Source organism: Hypomesus nipponensis, chromosome 11 (genome assembly GCF_054491055.1).
Source record: "Hypomesus nipponensis isolate SF chromosome 11, ASM5449105v1, whole genome shotgun sequence".
Lineage (NCBI taxonomy): Eukaryota > Metazoa > Chordata > Actinopteri > Osmeriformes > Osmeridae > Hypomesus > Hypomesus nipponensis.
Window position 1 is genome coordinate 7,181,687 of NC_140371.1, and position 19,963 is coordinate 7,201,649.

Sequence of the window (19,963 nt, forward strand, 5' to 3'; positions counted from 1 at the left end):
AATATTCTCAACAGGAGGTTGAGAATAATAGCCAAAAAAAAGAACATAGCGGCAATTGAACATTTTATTTGGAGGTTATGTATAAATTCAAGACACTGAATTTAAGGACCTTCTGTTTTTAATTTTTTATTTAATGTCTATTAAACTACCGAAAAAAAGGTTTGAGTTTGCTCATTTAAACGTCTGTAGTTTAAAGAACAAGGTTCAAGAGCTATGTGCTATTTTACACGAAAATTATATTCATATTATGGCTGTGTCAGAGACTCACTTGGAAGAAGCCAAGAGGATGCAGCTGTTTCATTTCAAGGTTATATGATACTTAGATTGGACAGATACAGGTATGGGGGAGGTACTGCTTTCTACATTCAAAATCATATTCCAGCTAAAATAAGGAAAGATCTAGGTATGGTTGAAGTAGAAGCCTTATGGCTCCAAATTCATATCCCACATCTGAAACCTATATTGACATGCTGTTGTTATAGGCCACCATGTTGCACGAATGCTGAATATCTGAATAACATATGCATGAGAATTCTGGAGAATGTAACTGATAATGACAATTGGTATGCACTACCCCGGCTACACCTCGCCGCTCATGGACCCCCAGCTGTCACACAAAGAGGTTTGGAGTCATGGGTGCAGGCAAGGGCACAGACACAAAGTTACCGCTTTAAAATGGGCATTTATTAGCCACGGTAAAAGTAGGGAGAAGGGACTGGACGGGACCAAAGAAAACAAAATACAGCCCACCCCACAGGGGCCTGTACTACGAATCAAGATTTGGCGTTAGCGAGGTAATTTCAGGTTCAACCCAGGGTTTTCTGTACTACGACGGTGGATCACTTGTTACCGGGGTAGATCGCCATGGTAACATATGCTGAACGGCTAACCTGGTCGGGAGCAGGTTAAGTTGGAGATCAGAGATCAACCGGTATGAAAACCCCGCCCATTAACTAATTCTTGACAATAATGTCGTCACCGTTCGTAGAAGATCCTGTGGAGCTTGGTGCGCGGATATTCAGAGGTGCGCTCAGAAGAAACAGAACATTTAGAGACTGACAAAACCCTTTCGCATTCCCTCATGAGTATCTTTCTGAAGGATATAGGTTCTTAGCAGAGGGAATTACGTACATTGCCAGCTTCTTGAGCCGTATGTTGCCAATGCGACACATTGAAGCTGTGCACTCACAGTCCCACAGACTGTATGCATGGCGTTTCGTTATTTCGCTATGGGTACTTTTATAGTGTGGGTGATGCAGAGAACCTAAGCAAGAACACGGTCTGCTGCGCAATTTGCAACGGATTTTCTTTAATGACTGTTGCCACCATATTCTGATTAATGTACAGGGATGCAAACATGTATGGTCAAAAAAGAGAGAAGTAATTTCAGCCCTCGCCCCGCAGCAAATATCCATATCCTTACTTTGCCACCAACCCCCTGACATCCCTGGCCCACCCCTACATGCAAATTGAGTAAAATGACATTCTGAAGATCAAAATACACCAACACTTATTTGGAATATTCTATTTCATTTTTTATTCCGATACATAAACTCTTATTAAACTATCTAGCACTTCTTCTGGTTTTACTCCTTCCTCTTCTTCCTGGCCACCTAAGGGCACTAAATGTTGATGATCCAAGCCAACTCCTTCAGCTGAGTAGCCTGGGAATGGCCCCTCACCACAGGATCAATGGAGGACAAGGCCTGTAGGGTCTTACTTTTGAGAGGTAGTTTATTCTACTTGCCACAAGCTGTGTATGGTCACCTTCCCAATAAAATCCATGACAGTAGGCGATTTCTTTAAGACTGCAAGGGAAACTCGGCTTCCCCTAAAATGTCAAAAAAAAAAGTATGGTCAAATATTTACTATTGTGTTAACATTTTGAATGTGTTAGAACACGTTCATCTCGAAGACGAGTTCGTTCAGAATCAGATACATTATAGTAGCAGGTCGACTGACTCGATTTCCTTGTCATACTTTCCCATAGCGTCACAGTGCATTTCTCTGTTGAAGCCCAGCATCCAGGGACTTGAATGGAGCTGCTTTGAACAGTTTTTTTGGTGCTTCTAAACTATACGGTCACTGGATAAATTCTGCAATTATCTCCCGGAAATGAGTTTCTGCATTTCGGGATGTCTGGATTTTGTACTATAAAAAGTCGCCGAAGCTATTCAAGCTCAGTCCTCTTAGCGGATTTTGCAAGTGTAGTCAAAAGACAAACTGCTGCAACCTATTTCTTGGTATTTGTTGACGAAATTGCTAGCCATTGCTAGCCAAATTGATGAGCCTGCGTTGTTGCCAATGACACACACGACCTGCGTGACCCACAAAGGTTGCGGCCAATGTTGAGTGAGTGAGTTGTCATGGTGATTACAGTTATTACAGCTCCTGATGGAGCTTTAGATTGGACACGCACCAATGAAAACTTGCTTGTATTGCGTCTAGGTCCGGATCTGCCTATTGAGTCACCTCGCCATAGACAGTAAAAGATACGCAGCAATAAGACACACGAGTAGGCTTGCGCACATACTGCTGATTTGCTTTTTCCTATTTACTTGTTTGGTGGAGGCAATCCAGAATTACTGTTGGTGCAATTATAATCCAGAATTACTGTTGGTGCAATTATAATCAGCCCCTGTTGGTGCAATTATAATCAGCCCCCCCCACTCTTCGGATCTGCACGATTCACACAAGTCACCCAAACTGACGTGAAAAAAGCGGGAGGCGCCGAACGGCGCGCCGTTTGCATCCCTGAATGTAGTGATGAAAAAGAGATTTCCAAAGTGCCCTTTGTAAAAACTTTGGACTAATATGTTGACAAAATGAAACAAGGTTTTTCACTCAATGTTCTGATTTCCGTTCTGGAAATGTATCCAAATGATATCATATTTTACAACTTAAAAACATTTGCTCATTTAAACATACATTTACAGGAAACTGGTAATGAAAACAATATTTGACCTAGCCTACTATTAGTTATCAACTGGGGAGGTTTCATGTTGATATATTATCCCTATTCACTGGGGTGTCTCCCCTTAACCCATTCTGTTGTCCTTGGGTTGCTTTGAGCCATTTTCTAATCATTTCCATATTAGAATTTTTTGAAAATTTCCAATCAAAACCTTTCAAACCAAAAAGAACAATGGGTATCTATACAAAGCTCTTCACAAGTGATACATACATGATCATTTCACTACTTTCATTGAATTTTGATGTTTTGTTCACTTTTATAGCATTTTCAAAAATTATAAATAGGACATTGAAAGAAATAAGTGGTGAAAACCCCCAGAAAATATTCAAAAGGCACAACAAGAAAGCCACAAAAAGGTATTAAAAAGACCAAAACGTAAAACAAAGTTTAACAAATACATCCTCATGTGTTCTCCCTTCCCTAGGAACACAGAAAAATGTCAGTTTAACTAAGTTTAGTGTCATTCATTCAGTCAATTACTATGTATTCTCATAGTCCAGTTTTTCTGTCTCCCGCCTTGTTTTTTTTTATTAAAAGCCTCTTATAATCAAGCTCCAGGGTTCTTTTATACAGGGCCCCTCATATTGTCTGCTCCAACCTGAAACAAAAGAACATTGTCCCTTTCCAAGGCACACTTGGTCAAAGTTGAAGGTGTCCATTTGACTATTACAATGTTCATTGCTTATACCTTGTGTCTTTGTCTTGGCTTTGAAGTGGAGGCCCTAGGCTCAGGGGGAGGAAGACGTTCCTCTTCCTGCTGAGTTTAACACCATAGCAATATAATCAATTGAGTCATATTTGAAATGAGCAATTTAAGGACTTGTGTCTTATGTTGAGACCACCACAATTAGTAAGTCATCACAGAGACTTAAATCACAGCCACATGTTCACACACTCTCACCATCTGTGTTGCAAGTGGTAAATACAACTCAAAAGTGTACCCCCAAAATGAGCAGGCAGACACAGTTTCCTGATCATCTAGGACCTCCACTTGAAAGTAAATGGTATATTTGATCAATATTCAGCAATCACATATGGCATACATACTGGCGTATGACTATTAGTTTCACTGTTACCTCTGTATGGCACAGTGGGACGACAGTGGGTGGTGGCAGCAACACCACTGTATTTCCTGTCACTGCAGAGAACAGTAATACATTTCACTCCTACAATATTCATAAATAATTGTTGAATGAACATGGTCACATAGATTACTTGAAACATACATATGCCTGGGCTTCCAACCTGCTGCCACCAGTTGCCAAATTTTTCTTCCTGTTGGCTGCAGGCAATTTCATTATTCTATAGGCCTTTTGTAGCTATACAATATCCTACAAAAGGGACTAATTCAGGCAATTCAGCCTTGTACTTGTTGGCCTTAAAATATGTGCAAGTATTGCCTACTGCTACTTATCGTTTTGAATTATGGTTTTATATTTATTTAGCATTTGCTCTCACGATCGTTTGCCACTGCAGGGTTGCAACTAAAATAATACAGCAACAAAAGTTTAACGTTGTGGTATGCACCTGTGTAATTATGGTCACATCTTCAATAAGTCATGTATCTTACGCATTTACAGCGTATGCTATTTTTTGCCAGCTTGGCAGCAGCGACTTTGTTGAATTTTGCCTGTATTATGTCTGTATTCCTTATATGCTTGTATTACAATATTTCACGCAGGAGGAGTAGACAAAGTTTGTAAGATTGTCTGCTCCTCCTCCGTGAAATATGCGGCTCTTGTTTCGTCCATGTTTGCGATTGGACATACGGTTCAAACACCGCCCCTTTATGTGAACGCGCACGTCTCTAGATTGGAAAGATCTGGGTTGAGTTAGAGAGTTGATAACCGCCGTCGTAGTACCGCTTATCGTGACTGCAATTGTTACGGTGCGTTCACACTGCAGCGGGGCGGGCAGAGCGGGGCGTCGGCTTCCCATTCATTTTCAATGAAACCAGGCGTTGACGCCCGCGTAGGGCATTGTGGGAAGACGAGCGGGGCGGTGACGCTCGCGTAGGGGATTATGGGAAGGCAAGCGGGGCGGCGAAAGTTGGATTTTATCAACTTTATGTAAATGAGGAGCGTGAAAACGCCAGCGATGGCCAATTGGGTTGGTTTCTTGTTTCTTGTAACGTAGCAACTGTTGCTCATGGTAAACATTTCTAGGTTTGACAATTTCAAGATGGAAGAGCAACTCATGCATGTGTGTCTTCATACCCAGTGTTGTATGATACGTCTAGGTTCGATTACAGAGACGTAAACAAAAAAAATGATGCCTGGCGCAGGGTTTCTGAGGTTGTCGGCGTCCCTGGTGTGCTGTATTTTGTACTTTAATTCAGTTTCTTCACATTACGTAACTTTCTTCTGTGCTAGCTGCGTAGTCTAGCTAGCTCACCCGGCACACGATTGACATTCAACGCTGAAATGCTGGCTGGCAGCCACTCGGTATCCATACAGTGAATGTGTAGAGGCATGTCATAATCTAGAAATTGATTTGCAGAGATTTCGAGTAATATAATAAAAGGTTACACATGTCAACGTTTATGTCTGATGCATCTTTTTTCCAGCCAGAACAGACCCGTTACATAGAGTGCGGGTGGCATTTAATCTTTCACTCGGCCTAAAAAGTGTGGAAAAAGATAATCTATTGAGTGCTGTAGATAACATCATGTCAGATCTAGAATGCGTATCGGATTTTTGTTTAATGTGTGTAAAAGTTGTATTTTGTCTGCACATTTGCCATGACATTATACGAACTACAACAGTGATTTAAGAGAACTACAGCTCTGAATGAATCTGTCTGAAATGCCCCCGAGCGTGGTGCACTGTGGGAAGGCTGGCGGTGCAGAGCGTTAAAAAAGTCTGCAGTGTGAACACACCGTTAGGCTTCGCGTAGCAGGGTAACTGAAAGTAATCCAGAGCATGTTGATCTTGATTCGTAGTACAGGCCCCTGGGGCCTGTTCACCGTACGTCGCTTATTGCATCCGAGATCCAATGACACATCCAAGATTACATCATCTTGCTAATCATGATCTGGCTAATTCGGTTCTTCGAACACCCATGTTGCTTATAATTAGTATAGCTGGATTGAGTTATGCGTTGGTCTAAAAGGGGGTATCGATAGTAGAAACCTTGATCAGCAACGCTGCTATTGGCTGCTCACATAAGTCTATGGCTGCTCACCATGGCCAAAAAGAGCGCCCCGTTTTTTCCGCAACAGAGCCAACAGCTTGTTCGAAGGTTAAGGTGCCAGTATGGTACTCCGACTCCGTTACGGATGGGCGGGCCGCCGGATAGGACGGATTAATTAGCATTTCTGTTGCCTTTATGGTTCTCCGAAGGCTGGGGGTGCTGAAAACAATTCACCGCCAGAACAGTAGGTGGAGAAGCGTTTTTTGTCGAAAACTCGTTGCTTTGTTGCGTCTTTGTAAATTAGAAATCGTCGTTGTTTATCTCCCACCTCTCATCACACGTGTGACACTCTTACCAGCTGTCACTAGTCAGACGATGAGTGCAGCAGGTGCAGTCACATAATATTATATTAAAGACAAACTCAAGGCCTGCCACGTCATTTGATGTGGCCCGCAGAAGATTAATGGGCTATTGAAATAAGTCTACGCTGCTTTACAGTGTGCATTGACCATAAACGACATCTCTCACCATGCATTTCAATTGTGTTACGGCAAAGTGACGACATCCCGCCTCTAGAAAGCAGTGTATGCACATCAGTGTTAAACGCAAAGTTTAACTGGGTGAAGGCGAGCATGGTTTGAATGACAGCACTCCAATGCAGCCGGTTCTGCGAACGTACCCCATGTGCATTTTCAGCCAAGGTCCTCGGGCATTCAACCCAAGTTGGTTTCGCTCTCGAACTTGGTTAGAGTACTCAGCCAAGCTAGCATGTTTCTGCTTCCCTTATCGACAATTTGGAGCCAGCAATGATGAAGACATCACCTTCATTAGACAAGGTTTTACCTATTGGAAAACGGCAATGTTTATTTTACATAAAGCTCAAAAAGCTATTCTGCGTTCAGATGAAGGGCAAAACAAGTTTTGCTCTTGCGCTATGCGCGCTTGCATTTTGTCACCAAACACTGAGAAAAATTTGCAAATTTATCCTCCAAGAAAAACAGCAGATTGTCCAAGAATTAAAAGGCGGACTTAAATTGCAGCATAATATGCCCTATGTTCACAAAAGCTACAACAAAAACACCATGTTTTTACATCGTTACTGACGTTACATCGTAGTTACAACTGGCCCTTTGACGGCAACCATGCTGATGTGGCCCTCGGTGAAAATGAGTTTGACACCCCTGCGATATAGACAAGGTTTTGTGAATTCATTTCTCCACCAAGTGTATAATCCAATGTGAAAAATGATAAACAAAAAGACTGATATAATTGGAAACAAAAAGATCCATACAAACTGTATGTACAGTCAAAACTGCAATGTACTACTCTAGGTCACTAAACTGTGGCAGTCAGTGCACAGACAACAAACTCACGTTTCTGAATTCGCTAGAGTAGAGCATAAACTAGCTCACAAAAAAAATTATCTCCAAGAAGTTCTCATCACAGACGTCTTTCAAAAAGACGACCTTAGAGAAAACGCCTTTCTGTCGAAGTCGGAAATGATGTCGTTTGGAAATGATGTCGTAGCGGACCAATCACGGCCAAGGGGTATCCGTCGCGTACAGCACGGCACGACGGATCAACAGGAATTTAAACGGTGCACGGGAAAGGTCTCCGTCGGCCCCGCAGACGACGGATAGGGCGTTTCAGGGCGTTCCAACTATGCGTAGGCCCTCCCCATGTGTCCGTAATCGTATAGTACGGAGTAGCATATAACGGCCTTTACTCTGAATTTGAAGATTTAATCAGAACGCCAGGGAACACCTCAAAATCTGCAAAATCCAAGAAAGAGGGCTGTCAAAAAGTAGCAGACCAATTAATAGTAGTGACCACTTTAGATGTTTTATCGCTTATTACAATAGGCTAGGCCTATGTTTTTGTATTTTCATACTTTGTTTATCATCTTTAATGTCATATAATGTGGTTTCAACAAATGTATGACGTAAATGACACCCTCAGAAAAAAAACACTATCTCTCAAAAAGTATAGGCGAGTACTCGCGCTGTGCTTAAGGATCCATCTATCACGCAATGACCAATTAATTCGGTTTTATGTTAAATTCTGCAAATTATTCTTGCACCTTCCGCAACAGGGTTGTTGTCATAAAAACAGACAAGACGTGTCTGTGACAGACTTCCAGTATCACCTCTGCTTATAAAGTCGCAATCAAATGTTGTTTACATTAAATAAGCCTGATCCAAGCCTGATCCAAGATAATGACAAATCATCAACAATCAAATACAGCTAACTGAGTTAGTGACGTACGGAGAATGGGCCCCTGTCCTAACTACCTAACAAACAATAACTGTTAAACTGGCGCTCGAGCAGAACGCCCTAACCAAAATACAGGGGGTGGTCCCCTGGTGCTTCCCCTCCTCCCTGGGAAGACAAAAGAAACACGGCTGCCAACTTATCAAACCCCCCCCCACGAGGCGAGGATTTGCGAGCTTCACCCCCCCCCCCCCCCAAGGCGAGTTTACACGGATGTTTGCGATGTTGCTTCACTCCGTTAACCTGCGCGTCGTCCGTTACTGTTTACAATGCTAGCTTGGCTACTTGTTTGGCGTTGCCTTTTCAGTGTGAGATACACAAGGTGTGGCGTGAGAGCGTGACAAATGGTTGAAATGCGTGTGTCACACGGCGAAACCGTGAGAGTTGGCAGCTCTGAAAGAAATAAGATTAACAAATGGGAATATCAAACTAGGGATGGGACGTATAGACGTATGGTTTCGAAAAAGTGTTTTGGAGCTTGTATCAAATTACGATAACCACGTGATAGATGACGTTCAATGCTTCAAAGTCACAAACTGATTTGAAGTTTTGCCGCTGTTCTGAACCAGAGCCATAAAGGGTACAAAGCCACCGCTTCTTGTTAAAGACAAATCACACATTGCCAGAGAAGCAGCACCAGGCGTTTCTTCCATCGGTCATTATTATTTAGCCAAATCCGTTTTGTAATAATTATAAATCTGTGCACTCCCAGGTGAAAAAAAGTATACTTAAGAGTATTTCAAGCATATTCACATTTTCAATAGTACATTTTAAATATACTAAGAAAAAGTGTACTATCTGTGAATATTTAAAAAGTATACTACCATCAAGCTTTTACCAATTTTTACGTTAATACGTTGAACACACTTTTAAAAAATTGTAATACAGTACACCTTTAGTGAATATATTATAAAAATATATACTTTAAGTAAAACGTATATTTAATTTCTAAAGTGTACAACTGGAACTTTGTGTTTAAACATATTATTTGTATATTTTAAAATGGATGCTAAAAATTATCTTTGTAACAGTGCACTTAAAGCTTACTTTAAAAATAAACATTTTAATATGCTGAAATGTTAGGATATTTTAAGTTACTTTCGAAGTCCCTTCATCAGCCTTCAGTGTACTGGTATACATTTGCTGTACTATAGTGTGTAGTAGAGTAAAGTAGGGTACCTCTTTTTTTTCTTCTGGCTTCTTTCAAGATCTCTATTTAATGCACTTGAACGGGGGCTTATTACTTGAGGAATTATTTTCGGTATTGTCTCAGTTGCACTATCAGTGCTTGGAAATACAGTGACTTGCTAAAGTAGGCAAATGGCTTGTAGAACATAACATTTCATAATAATTTCAGTTAATCAAACAGCTGCAAGACCCAGTGAAATGTTATAGGCTAGCTAGCAAGCTAACGCTAGCATTGCTAACATTAATAATTCAACTTTGGTAGTGTAAACAAGCTCTTTTTAAGCTCGTTTTAAATGTAATTGTATATGATCGTGTGGACCATGAGACGCGGTATCTTTTCAAAACTTGTATTTTACCACTGCTCTTCTTGACATAGCCATTTGAACAGCCCTCACTGATTTTACGTAAACTAATGGTTTCAGCGCCTCCTTGAGTCACCACCTTACCGCGGTGGAGGGGTTTGCGTGTCCTAGTGATCCTGGAAGCTATGTTGTCGGGGGCTTTATGCCCCTGGTAGGGTCACCCAAGGCAAACAGGTTCCAGGTGAAAGACCAGACAAAGCGTGGCTCAAAAAAACAACCATGAAGAAAAACATTAATGGTTCTCAGTTGCCCCTGCCCAGAAGCGGGTCACCGGGGCCCCCCCCAGCCAGGCCCGGGGGTGGGGCTCAATGGCGAGCGCCTGGTGGCCGGGCCTTTTTCCATGGGGCCAGGTCGGGCACAGCTCGAAGAGACAACGTGGGACCCTCTTCCAGTGGGCTTACCATCTGCAGGGGTCATGGGGGTCGGGTGCAGTGTGAGACGGGCGGCGGCCAAAGGCGGGGGCCTTGGCGGTCCAATCCTCGGCTGCAGAAGCTAGCTCTAGGGACGTGGAATGTCACCTCGCTGGCGGGAAAGGAGCCTGAGCTGGTGCGCGAGGTAGAGAGTTTCCAGCTAGATATAGTCGGCCTCGCCTCGACGCACAGCATAGGCTCCTGAACCAGTCTCCTTGAGAGGGGCTGGACTCTCTTCCACTCTGGAGTTGCCCTTGGTGAGAGGCGTCGAGCTGGGGTGGGAATACTTGTTTCCCCTCGGTTCGGCGCCTGTACATTGGGGTTCACCCCGGTGGACGAGAGGGTAGCCTCCCTCCGCCTCCGGGTGGGGGGACGGGTCCTCACTGTCGTTTGTGCTTATGCACCAAGCGGGAGCTCAGAGTACCCACCCTTTTTGGAGTCTCTGGGGGGGTGCTGGAAAGCGCTCCTCCCGGGGATTCCCTCGTCCTCCTGGGGGACTTCAATGCTCATGTGGGCAATGACAGTGAGACCTGGAGGGGCGTGATTGGGAGGAACGCCCCCCCCGATCTGAACCCGAGTGGTGTTTTGTTGTTGGACTTCTGTGCTAGACACGGCTTGTCCATAACGAACACCATGTTCAAGCATAAGGGTGTCCATATGTGCACCTGGTACCAGGACACCCAAGGTCTCAGTTCAATGATCGACTTTGTAGTCGTGTCGTCGGACTTGGGGCCGCATGTCTTGGACACTCGGGTGAAGAGAGGGGCGGAGCTGTCAACTGATTACCACCTGGTGGTGAGTTGGCTTCGATGGTGGGGGAGGACGCCGGTCAGGCCTGGCAGGCCCAAACGTAATGTGAGGGTCTGCTGGGAACGGCTGGCGGAACCCTCTGTCAGAAGGAGCTTCAACTCCCACCTCCGGGAGAGCTTCGATCATGTCTCGGGGGGAGCCGGGGACATTGAGTCCGAATGGGCCATGTTCCGGGCCTCCATTGTTGAAGCGGCTGACTGGAGCTGCGGCCGCAAGGCGGTCGGTGCATGCCGCGATGGTCGGTGCTATGGTCACGAACTATGGGTAGTGACCGAAAGAACGAGATCGTGAATACAAGCGGCCGAAATGAGCTTTCTCCGCAGGGTGTCCGGGCTCTCCCTTAGAGATAGGGTGAGAAGCTCGGTCATCCGGGAGGGGCTCAGAGTAGAACCGCTGCTCCTCCGCGTCGAGAGGAGCCAGCTGAAGTGGCTCGGGCATCTGACTAGGATGCCTCCTGGACGCCTCCCTGGTGAGGTGTTCCGGGCACGTCCCACTGGGAAGATGCCCCGGGGAAGACCCAGGACACGCTGGAGGGACTATGTCTCTCGGCTGGGCTGGGAACGCCTCGGGGTTCCCCAGGAAGAGCTGGTGGAAGTGGCCGAGGAGAGGGAAGTCTGGGCCTCCCTGCTTAGGTCACTGCCCCCGCGACCCGATCCCCGGACAAGCGGCAGATGATGGATGGATAATGGTTTCCTCATTAAGCCTAAAGCAACTCCTGAGGGACAAAACACCCTTGTCCTTTATCACATAGAAAGGTCTGCTACAATAGTCTATCCTCATGATTTGCAAGGTAGCTAACTAAACGTATAAAAAAATAATTTCGTAGACATAACAATGGATTCTGCCACTAAATAAGTGGCTTTATTTCTGAAAATACAAGTATCCACAACCAAAGTGTTACACAATGCTGTAAGATCGCCTATACTCGTGCATTGCTCTTGGTACCCAGAATGCCCTGCGGCAAGCTGAAAAGCTAATAAGTTAAGGGCATTAGCTTGATTAAATAAGCATTGTTTGGAGTTCTATTGTTGTGTTCGTTTTGTTTTGATATGTGTAATGCTATGGTCTATAGTTTAGATAATTTGAGTGTTCACCCTGATTGTGAATGTTGTCTAGTTAGATAGCTATCCAAGCTATCCGTTACAAGAAGCTATAATGCAAGTAATCCATCATGTGTAAAACTTTCGCTCAACGTTGGCTGCGCAATGGTACGTTTGCATTGATAGTGCGACTTGTTCTCCAGTGCGGGTTGTACTCCGATTTGGCCGAAATGCCCCTCTGGGGGTCCAGGTAAAAAAAGTATATATTAAGTATACTTAATCATAGCATACTTGAGTATACTTGAAGACTGATTAGTCATCAGTATACTTAAAATTATTGAATGATTAATTCATTTGAAGTGTGCTATTTTGGAACAACTTATTTTGTATTAAATATATTTAAATTGTAATTAAATTGTACTAAAGCAAAAGTGTATTAAGTGTACTTTTATGTGCTAAAGTGGAACAACTTCAAGTATACTTAGTACACTTTAAGTATATGGACATAGCCGTATACTTAAAGTGTACTAAGTGTACCCATCCAATCTGAATGTAAGACAATTTAATACTTTATATGGCTTTTTAAGGACCCGCGGCCACCCTGACTTGAGTGTTGTGTTATTTTATTGAAATGAAACGTAACATGATAGGACTAGGTAGGTCTATACAGTGCCAAGAAAACAAATGTTGATGATTCGTCAACAGTAATAATAACTAGAAAACGCTGTTCCTGCGAAACAGCAGTTTCAGCAAAATGCTGAAAATCTGAATGGGGATAGCTGAACATGCTAAAAAAGCCAAAAATAGTGAACATTTAGTAGAAACTTATTAGCTGAATGTCTTGTGAACATATTAAAGGTTGAATGGTGTCTCCAGCTGAAAGTATGCTGAAGTAGTTAAGTTTGAAAGAGGAGGAAGCTTTTTTATTGATTTGAAAGGATAAACCATTACTTTTAAAGGGAGAATAATTTGCACAAAAACCTTAATATTTTAAAAAGTATAAAAGTGAAAAATACCAAAACACATAGCAAACATCTCCTGAAGGAGCTGAAAGTTTTTTTTTTTTATGCTGAAAATACAGAAATGAGAAAAATACCCGAAAGCTGAAATACATTTTTAAAGGGGTAATTGACTGGGTTTTTTGGGGTATTTCACACTGTTCCTTAAGGTCTCCGAATAGGGTATGTAACATTTGTTGGGTTGAAAATGGCCCGGGTGCTGTTCTATGCCCACTGACAGATCCTCTGAAATGTTCCCGGGGAAAAACACTAGCTTTTCTCCTTTTATGGTATGCTCATTAATATTTAGATAAGATGTGCGCTGATTGGTTGGTTTTCAACGAGTGAAGCTGGGGAGCAAAAACGCAACACGGCCAACAGCAGCACTCGCTGAAACACCGAAGTTGGAGACTTGAAATAAAAACGCGCAAATAAATCTATTGTGTCTACACAACACTGTTTTCAACAGATTGACTATATATCATTTGAAATGATGACATTACTTGTACCCACTTCCGGTGGGTAGAACGTTAGGCTACAGCTTAGCAACCAAACCATATCCTGATTCTACTTGGCTTCAGTTAGCTAGCTAGCTCTAAATAACTTGCTGAAAAATAACATGACCAAGATCTGGACAAACATGCATCGTGAATTGTAGATTTACATTACACAGGTTATTTATTGAACGAAACACAGTCAGGAACATGAATCAACGTTAGCCCCATTGCCAATAAACTAGGCTAAATTATCACACATTCTACCTATGCTCTTGCGTTAGCAAGCTAAACTTGTTTACATGTCTACAGTCTAGGTGTTACTAGTAACAGTTACCAGCAATGCTAACGTATCCTGTATCAAGCACCTGCCTTTCTCCAGTTCTTTCAAATAGATTATCTAGACAGGCGTTAGCAATAAGCCAGACTGCTGTTCGTTTTCTGGTTATTTTTCGGAAGCTTCCCTTCTAATGCCGACTACAGCTAGTCTAGCTAGAGTCATTTGATGTGTGTAGAAACTTATTTAGCATTCTACCTGGTATGCTATATTATACAGGAAACGTTAGCATTGCTAATAACTGTTAGCACAACATCATACTGTCCTTGTGGATTGTGGTTGCAATGAGCATACGGTCGGAACAGCACCTCTTTCCAGGTTCAGCTTCCTAGCAAATCCTGCTTGCAATTGTCCAAGTTTGTCAAAACTGTCTTGGGTGAAATGTTCAGAGCAAATGAATGATTGAGTGTCGAACTTTGCCGGGATCTTCTCATAAGACAACAGCAGCCATGCCTGTTGAATGTTTGGCTCCTTGGGAAGACTGTGAGTGTTAGCCTTCCCTGTACAGCCTGGAACACAGCATTTACGACCATGGTCCATTTTCAATATCCTTGTTATTATTCAAAACGTTCTTCTTTGTAAATCCTTATAAGTAGCTTACACAGAGCAGCGCGCAGCTAAACTAGTGTCGGAGATAGATGCTACCTCGGGCTGGTCTGGATGTAAATTCGGGGGCGTGACAAAGATACAGACCAGAGCCAAAAAGGGCGGTCCCCGGTCCTACGTAGGACCGGTAGCTTTGTTGAAAAGGTAGCATTTTACAGCCAAATTTTTTCTTTTTGAGATTTGAATAGGAAAGAGGTGTCAATGGACTTTGATATTCACGGTATGTTCATTTTACCCACCGAACCATCGTTATTCAACTATGACGAGGTAAAATCGGTTTTGCAGTCAATTGCCCCTTTAAAATGTCAGTCACACAAAAGAGGCAGTGTGGAAGCCACGGTGATGGTGCAGCTATGATTGCGAAAGCGCTGAGGGCAGAGAATAACAGAAATTAAGTTCGAATCCACACCTCAAACAAGTTAACTTAGACGCAAAACTGTACGTCCAATCCAAAAAATACGAATATTTTCCAAGACTGCCGAAACCAGAGATATTATTTAAATGTCTGTGCAGTCAGAAATAGACAGAACCTGCCGTTTCGAAAACTTGTTCCTTTTGGTTTCCTGGTGTGTGTTTGTTTGTTTGCCACGGCAATGGAGCAGCTGTACTCGCTAACGAGCTGGGCAGAGAGAACTGCACATTTAGCGAGCATCCACACCTCAAACAAGTTAACCTAGACGCAAAGCTATACGTCCAATCCAAAAATTGGATATTTTCCGAGACCCAAGACTCTGCCGAAACCAGAGATGTCCTTTATATGTCTGTGCGGTCAGAAATACGACTCTACCGGCAGTTTTAAAATTGTCTTCCTTTCGAAATTCTCTGACAAATTTTACCCACCTCTCCATTGAAGTTATAGTCTGGCTGCCAGCCCAACTTCTCCCCGCCCACAAAAAAATGTGGTTGGGAAGTTGGGTCTGGAGGGTCTCGTATTGGGAACAACTACATAAAACCAGGATCGGGACGGACCAAGGAAATTGCCAGGGCGGGCTTTATACGATGATGGACAAATGATCAACAGTAACGTAATCAACAACGTCACGAAAGAGCCCTTGGGTTAAATTTGTTTTCAACAAACATTGACATATTACGTTGCTCTGATTGGTTGTAGGTCTATCCAATTGAGCGTAGAGGCATTTGTTTTACGAGTTTGGTTGAAACACGCCCCCGTAGTCACAGCCCAACTTAAAACTGTCACGATCAAAATTGGCTGAATATTTGGAAAACGCTGAATCATTTGGGAATAGCTGAATGTCTTGTGAACATTTTAAAGGTTGAATGGTGTCTCTAGCTGAAAGTATGCTGAAGTAGTTAAGTTTGAAAGAGGATGAAGCTTTTTAATGATTTTAAAGGATTTACCATTACTTTTAATGGGAGAATAATTTGCACAAAAACCTTAATTCTTTAAAAAGTATAAAAGTGAGAAATACCAAATATCCTATCCATCATCTCCTGAAGGAGCTGAACGTTTTGATAAAAAAATTGTAGTCAGAAGTTCTAGACTAGAACAAGTTCTAAACTAGAACATGCATTTCCTGCTGAAAATGAGTTGGAATGCTGAAATATGAAATTAATTTTTTTAAATGGCTGAAAATACAGAAATGAGAAAATACCCGCAAGCTGAAATCAATTAAAAAAATGAATGATTCACCCAAAAGAGGGAGTGTGGAAGCTGAACTGCATCATCTAACAAAGCTCAGTGCTTAAATACAATGCGCGTGAATACGTTTGAACGTTGTGAAGCAATCGAAGAAATAGTTTAATTTCAAGTGGCAGTGTGGAAGCTGAACTGCATCAACAAAGCTAAGAGTTTAAATAGCCTACAATGCGGGAGAAGCTGAAAGTTGAATTGTTAAACAGAAGAAGAAGTAGGCTAGCTAGTTGTAACAAGAATATTATAGTTTTAACAGCTGAAATTATAGTTGGGATAGTAATATCAGTAGCAGATGTAGCCTATCATTGCGTGCGTTTACTTGGCTTTCTTAGTAGGATTCAATGTTTTGATTGAATGAAACATACAGCAGTAGCGCTGATACAGGAAGACACAACGACACTTTGTTGCAGAAGGATGATGGTGCAAGTTTTGTCCGTGGCGCATACAACAATTATTAAAAAGAATTATGTAGACGTGTTTGAGTAATCGAATAACTAATTACACATGTAAAGGGAGTAATCGTATTATTGGCATAAACCGACAATTGCTATCGGGTTTCTCATGGTCAAGTGAACGCAGTCAGTGGCGTAGTACAACAAAATAGTACCATTAGCATTGTAGTTGGTAAAAGAGATATTAGCAGCATCTGCAGAATTAGTAGTTGTAGTGTGGTATAAGATATAGCAGTATCGGTAGTGGTAGTAGTTGTGTTGTGGTGCTCTAAGCAGGGCCGTGTTTGTGCAATGGGCAGGAGGAGCTGCTGCCCCGGGCCCCGGCCACGAGGGGGCCCCGGCACGGGAGATTTTTTATGCATTTACCCACCCGTAGCGAAGTGCACGTTCTCTTAGCGTCACGTATCGTTGCTGGTATCAAAGCATGTAAGACAACAATGGCTTCGCATGAAGGTGATTGGATAAGGTCATTGGACAAATGCTGCGATTATGTCTCGCCCTGGACGCTCAGCATCTCTGGGGGTGAATGGAGGAGTGTACTGGCCTGGACGCTGGGTTTCCGCGTGATGATTGGAGGGTCTGTCAAAAGACTGCATCTCCTTTTGATTGACAGTAATTTTGTACTACAAAAAGTCACCAAAGCTATTCAAGCTCAGTCCCATCGTGGATTTTGCAACTGTAGTTAAAAGACAAACTGCAGCAACCTATTTCTTGGTATTTGGTTGGCGAAATTGCTCACAAATTTTCATCATACATTTCATACAATTATACACCACGTTCCTTGTTTAACCTCATTTCCACATTTCCTCCTTGATTAATATTGTTTTGTGAGATCGTTTGTTCATTAATTCATTTGTAGGCTAGGCTTGTCGTAGGGGTGAACTAGCCAGTGAACTAGCCAATTAATTAAAAAAAATTGGGATGTAGGCCGAAAATTTGCTTCCCCTCTGTGATAGACCAGCAGCCGCCACTGATTACAATGTATCACATACTCATATTTTTGTCTGTCATAATTTAATCATCAATCATTCTCTCTCTCTAATATATATTGATAAAAATCATAGTAATAATAATATATATATACTTAAAAACTTTTGCGGTGTTGGGGGGGAGGGGGGGGGGGCCTCGGGGAGGCTTCTGCCCCGGGCCCCAGATGACCTTAACCTGACCCTGGCTCTAAGTCTTTTAATGAGACGAGTTGACTGAATAGCTTGTCTTGTGTCTCCACTAATCAGCTAATACCAATCACCTGTGTAAGAGACTGGCGCGTGTTTGTGTGGTTGCCACGGTGATGGTGCAGCTTATTCGCTGAGGGCAGAGAATAGCAGAAATTTAGCAAGAATCCACACCTCAGGCAAGTTAACCTAGACGCAAAACTATACGCCCAATCCAAAAAATAAAGGTATTTTCCGAGACCCAAGACTGCCGAAACCAGAGATATCCTTAATATGTTTGTGCGGTCAGAAATACGACTCTACCGGCAGTTTCTGAATCTGGTTGTTTTTGCCTTTTCTGACAAATTTGTCACCAGATTTGCATTGGACTCTATGGGGCGAGAGTTGGACTTTGTCTCGCTTTTGTGGGGCTCTGAACAAATGTATAAGTCTGTTGGATTCCACCAGTGCCGCCGCTAGCCATTTTGGTGCCCTAAGCATAATTCCTTTATGCCCCCCCCCCCCCCCCCACCCACCACAGCTGCCCTGTCTAGCGAGCGCGCAATGCGCGTGAGCGAAATTTTTGGGCCTTTATTTGAGTGCATAATAGTTTTTGGAGCATAAACAAAATATGTAAAATAAACTGCCGTTTTTCAATTGGTAAAACCTTGTCTAGTGAAGGTGATGTATTTTTGTCTCTTAATTTTTCAGCCCCACCCTTACGTTTCTTAGCATGGTTTTCCAAATTAATTATAAACATTTAAAACTGAAAGAATGCAGCCAAGGAGCTCTCCACCTTTATTTCTCATTTAAAAACTATTTGATCAATCGAATATAAAAGCATCATAGAATGTACAGTAAAGTAACATCTAGCTGGCGTCAGTTATTTCAAATGCATAGATAATGTTTAACAGTAAAATCTAAATTTAATTTGCACCTAACATATTTGACTGTGCTCAAATTAGCAATAACGTCAGCTAGTTCGAGGTGTATGCATAGGCTAACTATAAGTTAGCTGCACATTTCCCTTATTTAACAATAATTAAACAAGGACTTACCTGAAAGTGATGCACGGGCATCATTCTTCTTTTTCTGCCCCTGACTCCTGTTGTCTTTTTGAGGACATTTTCGAAAAGTTTACCTAGCCTACTGTCAAAGTTCGTCAGGCCACTGAGATAGGAAAGGGCACCCACGGCGAGCTTGGAAAGTTGAGTGTGTATTTGTTTTTTTGTGGGTTGGGGGTTAAATGAGCAATTAAATATATATCTTGTTTTGCCTGTTTTGTGATATATATGCCTAAAAGTTGCGTAATATTTATATAGACCTACTGAAATAATATCGGCATTATAATTATAATAACTATGATGATTTTTCAGTTGGCAATTTTTTGGTGCCCCCTCAGGTCTTGGCGCCCTACGCACAGCGCGTAGTGCGCGTTATGGGAGCGGCGGCACTGGATTCCACAGACAACTGTCTACGACCAGCACAAAATTAGCTATCTATTGATCCAAAAACGAAGCATGAAGAGTGAAAATTGTGGCAATGCTGGCAAACTAGAAATATGTTTTCAACGACATCCGAAGCTCCCCTCCACTCTAAGCGATTCAGTCTGCACTCTAGGCTTTCTCGTACACACCCATGTAAATCTCAGAAACGGTTTGAAAAAGTCATTGAATATAATCAGTGATATTGACAAAAGTTGAATAGATATAATAAAGCTGAATTATATAAAAATAGTTTATGGTTTTGTCAACGTTTTAAAGTTTAAATGGTGGCTCTAGCTGAAAGATTGAGGAAGAAGAAGTATTTGGAAGTTGAAGAAGTTTTAAGAAGTTTGAGAGGATTTGAAAGAAATCTCCATTGGAAACCCATGTTAAAAATGTTATGAATATTGATTTATATTAAGTCACAGCACCCATGGCATGAAACTGCTGAATGTTTTGATAGTTGAACGGTTTTAATAACTGAAGATTTGAAGACGCTGAATGGTGACATGGAAGAAATACAAGAAGAAGAAGATGCTGAGGCAGCATTCCAACAATAACGATTCAAAGAACAATACTTGGAATGCTGAAGCAGCA

At 42.3% G+C, this 19,963-nt stretch overlaps 1 protein-coding gene across 4 annotated transcripts in view; it reads left to right on the forward strand.

Annotated features, from left to right (window-relative positions):
• rps6ka2 (ribosomal protein S6 kinase, polypeptide 2) overlaps positions 1 to 19,963 on the forward strand; it is a 254,687-nt gene that overhangs the window by 29,924 nt on the left and 204,800 nt on the right. The gene's annotated exons all lie outside the window — the stretch shown is intronic.